General features: G+C 33.1%; 1 long non-coding RNA gene across 3 annotated transcripts; it reads left to right on the forward strand.

The window, feature by feature from the left end:
* Window positions 1–1,718: 1,718 nt before the first annotated feature.
* LOC130467924 (uncharacterized) lies at window positions 1,719–4,874 on the forward strand. Of its 3 annotated transcripts, none has more exons than XR_008927983.1 (6): window positions 1,719–1,855; window positions 2,128–2,266; window positions 3,021–3,196; window positions 4,375–4,438; window positions 4,590–4,671; window positions 4,777–4,874. It is a non-coding gene; the product is annotated as an uncharacterized lncRNA (long non-coding RNA). The 3 variants fall into 3 exon arrangements; XR_008927982.1 differs by having other exon boundaries at window positions 4,610–4,671; XR_008927984.1 differs by having other exon boundaries at window positions 3,035–3,196; window positions 4,610–4,671.
* Window positions 4,875–6,731: the final 1,857 nt, after the last annotated feature.

Consider the following 6,731-nt stretch of genomic DNA (forward strand, 5'->3'; position numbering starts at 1 on the left):
CATCTATTGTAAAACGGAGGAAGTACAAACTATATTACGTAAGATTTTCCTTGATTGATTGCTAAGATCAAGGAGAGGATCATGCTAAGATATGATCACGCTAATTTGTATATATAGGTTACACTAATATTTAGGCAAGATTACAAGAATATTTTACACATTGTATTAGTAAATAATATAACTATCAGTGGATGATAGACATCTATATATGGTGAGTGGCCGAGTTTTGGTGAGATTACTGCCACGTGTGATAAGTGTTAATGAAGAATGGCAGCAAAAGCTACACGTACTGTACGTAACACTCCATTTTATTTTGTTTTTTAATTTATTTGTTTTAAACTTTTTTTAAAACAAAACTAAAACCAGTTTCTTGTTTTCTTAAAACCCAAAACTAAAATCGATACCGAACAGGCTCAAGATTACTATTAGGAGTAGTTGCATGAATTATGAAAAAAGATAATTCTATACTAATCCAATTATCCAATAATTAGAATTACTATTAGGAGTAATCTATTCTATAACTATACTAAAAGAGAGGTCTTAAAATCACAATTAACACATATCACTTTATGGTTAAAAAAATTCTCGCTCTTTTTTTTTTCTTCCTTAACTAAATAGAATAATAATTATATATTTTGTTTAATGTATGACAACACTATTTTACTGAATCTTTGTTACCTAAAAATAAGTATATTGAATTTGCATAAGGTGACTTTCAATTGAAATTAAAAATTAGTCCCCTGATCAACAATTGTCACAAGATGACTTTCAATTGAAAATTTGAAGAATTTTGTCAATATGAAAATGAAAATTGTCTAAATTTTTTTTTAAAAATGCACATTATTTATGGAACGGCTTAAGTAACTTATTTTAATAGTGGAAGACAGTCTATACTCTACAGAAGATATGACCGTACATTAGAAGATCAATTAAAGATATTGTGGAAATTTTATACATGTAAATTATATCTTGCCGTAAATAAGACATTTTTATTTATTTATTAATCGGTATTTATCTTGAAAAATGTCTGAGAGAAATTTTTCAGCAGGTAAGACTATATATTTGACAAAAATATTTGATCAATTAGAATTTTATTTACCATAATCTACGTTTATCTAAATAGTCTTATTTATACTATTAATGTAAGAGTATTAAAATATTTTGTTTTTCTACGTAAAAAAAATATCTGTCAAATGAATATTATACATGCTACGTACTCATTTTAATATCATACTTTAAGCAATACGAAGTATATATATGTTTCTTATATTTTTGAATTTTATGACAACAATAGTAAGGTAAATATCAATTATTGATGTTAGAATTTATAAGGTATATCTCCCCAACATCCTTCATATTTATTAAAATCTCTATTATATAAGCCAACTCCTGAGGGTATTTAAGTAAATTAACTTTTCGTGTCCATCTTTGAATTGACGATAATACCCCCACATATTCACATTCAACCCTTCCTGACTTCCTGCTCTCCTCCCTCCCGTTTTCTTCTCTCTCCTCCTCCTAATCTAACCCCCAACTTTGATTCCAAACCCTAGAAAATCACTGGGTTTGAACGCATCCCCTCTCTTTCCTCTCAACTCCATCCTTTTCTCTGGCCTCTCCAACTCCATCGTTTTTTCTAACCTCTCAACTCCATGGTAATTCTGCAATCTCACACCTCCGAAACCTCCCCGTCTTCTTCCCCGATCACCAGGGAAACCCTCGAAATTCAAAATCTGAGCAAACAAGTACGAATTGCAAATTAGGGTTCCAAACTAGGAGGCGATGACGATCTCTCCTCCCTTCACTCAAAAATCTCAATTCTTCAATTCTCTCTCATCTTCGATCTCATCATCAGGTAATTCATACAATCAATTATTTTTTTTCCATCAATTTTGTGGTTTCTTCGTCTTTGATTCTATTTTTGCGATCCCGATTTTACAAAACTAAGGATTTTAAGTGCTATTTAGTTTTCGTTTTTGCAATTTTCATTACGAGGTTTTGCTTTTGATTAGGTTTTAGAAATCTGATTTGGATTCCTAATTGGTTTTAGAAATATGATTTGGGGCCTTATAAATTTTGCTTTTGTCCGTTTCCTAACGCATTGGCTTCAATTCAAACAATTGGAAGGTGAGAAGAAGAAAAAGATGACGTCTGGGTTTTCCGGAGATGTGTTATACGACGGAGGTGGTGCAGGGACCGGCGGAGGGAGGGCGGAGATGGCGACTTTCCGACAACAACAGCAACAATAACAACATCAAAAATCGTGGTGAGTTTCATTTGGTTTAATTTTACTATTTAATTTTACCAATTTGGGAATTTTTTTGTTATGGGATTTGGCAGTTGCTTTGATGAAATTAAATAGTACTCCAATATATTGCTAGATTTTGGTATTTATTTTAATTGATAATTACAGAGTATTTCTTTGAATTATTTTAGTTTGTTAATTAATCACCAATTCTGAAAATTTTCGAAATTATTTCAATTTTTTTTTTCGTGAATTGTGAATTTAGATTGTCAATTCGATTTTTTTTATTTTTAATTTTGCAGATTTTGTGATTTGAATTTGTTTCATTTCTTAAATTTTTTATTTCAAATTTGTAAGATTTGGGGGTTTAATTTGTTCCAGCTCCATTGATTGATGATTGAAATTTGGGTGCTTTGCTGTCATTATTACAAAGTTAGGAGTAGTACAGTAGCAGTAGTACCTCTTTCCTCAATCATCTATAAATTAAATTATTGCATCTTCTATAAATTAATTTAGGATTTTATTACATTATACTTTATAGGTCTACTTACACATTACTTCACCATCATATAGATATCTCACTTCTCAATGTTCTTCCTTCATTAGAAAGAGAGGATTTTTGGGATTTATACAGATTTATAACAACAAACAAAAGTGGGGACCTTTTTTGATTTTTGATTGAGGTGGGTAGTTTCTAAACTACATGTAAATTCAAATCCCTTTTCTGGGTACTTCGATTTTTTTGTTGTTGGTGAAGGTTGTGTTTTTAATGCAGATTTAACTGTGTAGAATATTAACACAAAGGGAGGTGAAGAAGGAAATGGCAGGGAGGAGTAGAGTGTATGATCCGAGCAAGCTGCATTTGAAGAGGGAGCTGGCCCAAATTTGAAAGGCGGCACGGGTATTGCGTGATCCTGGTACCACTCACTTCCTCTTGGAAATCACCTTTAGGTTCGTCTAGATCTGTGGCCCCATCTTTTTTCTATCAGCTACACATCGAACTTATGTCTTCATGCATAAGAGATTAATAGATAATTGATTAATAATTGGTTTATGTTAAATTGATTGTAATGTATACAAGATTGTTTTGAGTTCTCATGATTTTTTTTGGTATTTGTTAGTGTTTTGGCGAGTTACTTTAGTGTTAAGTCCTGGACATAATTACTGGAATTGAACAAGTAATTATTCGGCGATTCATATAATTTTGTTTTTTGATTAATTAGCAATTGGATGAGAATGTATTAGCTAATCAACCTATGCAGAACTTCAGTGAGCTAATCTCATGTTTACTCAAATTTCTAGCCATAAACTGCTGCTGCTCACTCTGCTATTAGAGAACTTTGTGCTGCTCACTCTGCTATTAGAGAACTTTGTGCTGCTCACTCTGCTTAGAGAACTGCTATTGCTCACTCTGCTATTAAAGAGTGTTGTTGGGGTCATCATCTGGTGTATGCAAGAACCATAGATCGTGTTATTCATGAATTCTTAAACCAGGATACCTCATGTTCATATAAAGTTTGAAGCATACATTCATTGTTTACTTAATGGAAAAAACCCACACAACATTCTCTGTTAATAGTTACGTCTTCCAACTGTAAGCTTATTTGATCCTTCAAGCAAAAGTTATTGCACTGCTGTGTATTTTCTGCTTCATTATATTCATGTGAAATTATCTGCATGGATAGCTGATTCTGTATCTAAGTAATTAATTCTGGTTACTTGCAGATTTCAATGTTTGAAAATGTGATTTGTCGAAAATGATCGTCTATAAATGTACAATTTGCTGAAAAAGTTTTCCTTTTGTTCTTTTGTGCCAAAACCAGGTTCATGTGATAAGACATACAGAGAGACTTTATGTAAACTTTCGCAGATTTTTTTGATTTTTACATTGATAGAGAGACTGTATGTTTTAGTAACTTTTTCAGAAAAATTGCCTTCTATCTGAGGTAGGTTAGTTGTTTGATCCAATTTTGGTTTTAGTTTCCTTCATTTTTTAAACAATTTGTTTGTAAATTTATTTTAATTTGAAATGTTTGTTGGCTCTCAGCTATTAGCGGGATTGCTAAAATTTTCGAACTTCTACACTGAATACTGATCCTTGAAGCTGATTTAATTTCAACTTTGTGCAGATTTAATTATACCAGTGCATAACCTGTATATTTGATTCTTCGGCGCCGGCGATCAAATTCCTTGGTGCGATCCTGATACTATTTCACCATTAATTTTTTTGGGCATTGCTTTAATTTTTCTGGGTTTGTTCATTTTAATTAATATGAAATTGATAATTACAGAGTATTTTTTTGAATTATTTTGGTTTGTTTAATTAATCACCAATTGTTGTTAGGTTGTTCCTGTTGTTCGCAGGTTGTTTCAAGTGTTGATTTTCTTCTGTTTTTTCCCAGCAACAGCTGATGTGTTCTGCTGCAGTAAGTGTTAATTTTCTTCTGTTTTTTCCCAGCAACAGCTGATGTGTTCTGCTGCAGTGTTTTGATGTTGTCTTAACATTACTGTTGTTCTGTTTTTTTATGCAGTGTTTTGTTTGTTAGGGTGCGGTGTGCACCCTTCTTTGTTGATTGATGTTTCTTTCCTTGAGCTGGAGGGATGAATGAAAGCATTGGGATGAGACTTAATTTGAGTTGACTTGCTGTTGATTAGTCATTTAAGTTTTTGCCTTAATTTTTGATGGGATGAGAATGATGGAGAAATATGTAATAGTAAAAAATATTTTGAAGTCTCAGAGCCTCTATTTGTGTTATCTCTACTTTTTCGAATTTAACATGACAATACTTTCTGCAAGTCTCAGGGCCTCTATCTGTGTTTTCTCTATTTGTGTGCTTGCACCTTTCTAGCTTTTGAAATTTTGTTTGGTAGTTTTAGTTTCTATTAATGGTTAAGAAAGTAAAGAAAAAAGCATGTTGAATAAGTAGGTTAAAGTTACTAGATAAGTACAATCACTCGATTTTACGTTTTTTATATAATTCCGCACGCATCGCGTGCATATAAGACTAGTAATTGTATATCATATCTCCAATTATCCTACCTGTATAAAGTAATGTGACTAAAGTAGATGCGTTGAAAAAGTATAAAGTAAAGTATACATATTTTTCATTACAAAGTAATTTGGTTTTAACAAACATAAGTTGGTGGGGAACTCACCTTGTGACTCGGAGGTCACAAGTTCGAGCCCCATCAACTGCGAAATGCTTGGGAGTGGCTCAAGCGATGACCTGCGGAGCTAGGCTGGTTGACCTGTGCTAGGTGTTGGTGTAGGAACATATAGATGCATAAAGCGGAATTTCAGGAAACAATTTCCTAACATCTATCACAGGATCACATGCATAACAATAATATAGATCAGATTAAGTCGAAAGAATAATCACCTTTGTAGCGTGTTCTCCCGTTCGTATGCAAGCTTCAAAGATCTTAGGGCCCCACTTGTTGCTCCTCTACTTAGTCCACAAGCACCAATTGAATCCCACGTATGCTAGTACGGAAGAGAACGATCACGATCAATCTCTTGCTTTGTTTGGGAAGAACGACGTTTCAGAGAAATAGAATTAGGGTTTTTGTGTTTTCCTTTTTGTCAGATATTGAATGAACGTGATTTCTAAATCCCTGACATTATAACTATTATAATGTGAGAGTTTTTGGTTAACACAAAACCAAAGCCCAACATTCTTTCCCTTAATAGACCGGTTGCCATCGGGCCTTTTGGGCCCATTCCAATTAGTGCTTATATGTGTGACCTTATAGGATTAAATTATTTTAGTTGTAGGTCCAATCAATATTGTCCTACTAATCACATTTATTCTCTAGCAAGCAAATATGATTACTAAAATAATTAACCTATTATCTTCATAATTAATTCCTATTTGTATTTAGTAATTGCCGGAAATGTCTAAGGACATAATTCCTTCAATCTCCCACTTGTCCGAAGACAAGAAAGCAATGCTAAATTCCTTAAGTCTCTTAATGCCAAAATTTGATAACACACTGTTATTCTCAAATTCTAGTTTCTTGATCGCCGAGTTCGAACTGTTCAAATAAAGATTAACATTTTAATCCCATTCCGCATGGCCATGCAATTTTTCAGTTCTCGCTCATCAAGAGGCCCAGACACCATTCCTATCAAATAGGAGGACTTATTCACTCTTGTATGACCATAACTCCCACTCAATTCTTAGCCCACCTGATCACTGCTTTTATAACCTCCTTTTACGGCGCGGCGTTTAACAGAGTCAAGGTTAAACTAATTGTCTCATGGTTATTAAGACATACTCATGTCTAAGGAATCCACTAAATATAGAATTTTGATTCTACTTTTAGAATCTAGTTAGGTCAAGTCTCAATGCATCAAGTATACATCCATATAATCAATTAGACATCCCTATGTCTCCATAGCCCATGGAACTGCACTATCAATTAATTACATGCTAGTCTTCTCATAAATCACTTATGTCCAATTTAGTGATTCAGACTAGGGACT

The sequence above is a fragment of the Spinacia oleracea genome, chromosome 2 (genome assembly GCF_020520425.1).
Source record: "Spinacia oleracea cultivar Varoflay chromosome 2, BTI_SOV_V1, whole genome shotgun sequence".
Taxonomy (NCBI): domain Eukaryota; kingdom Viridiplantae; phylum Streptophyta; class Magnoliopsida; order Caryophyllales; family Amaranthaceae; genus Spinacia; species Spinacia oleracea.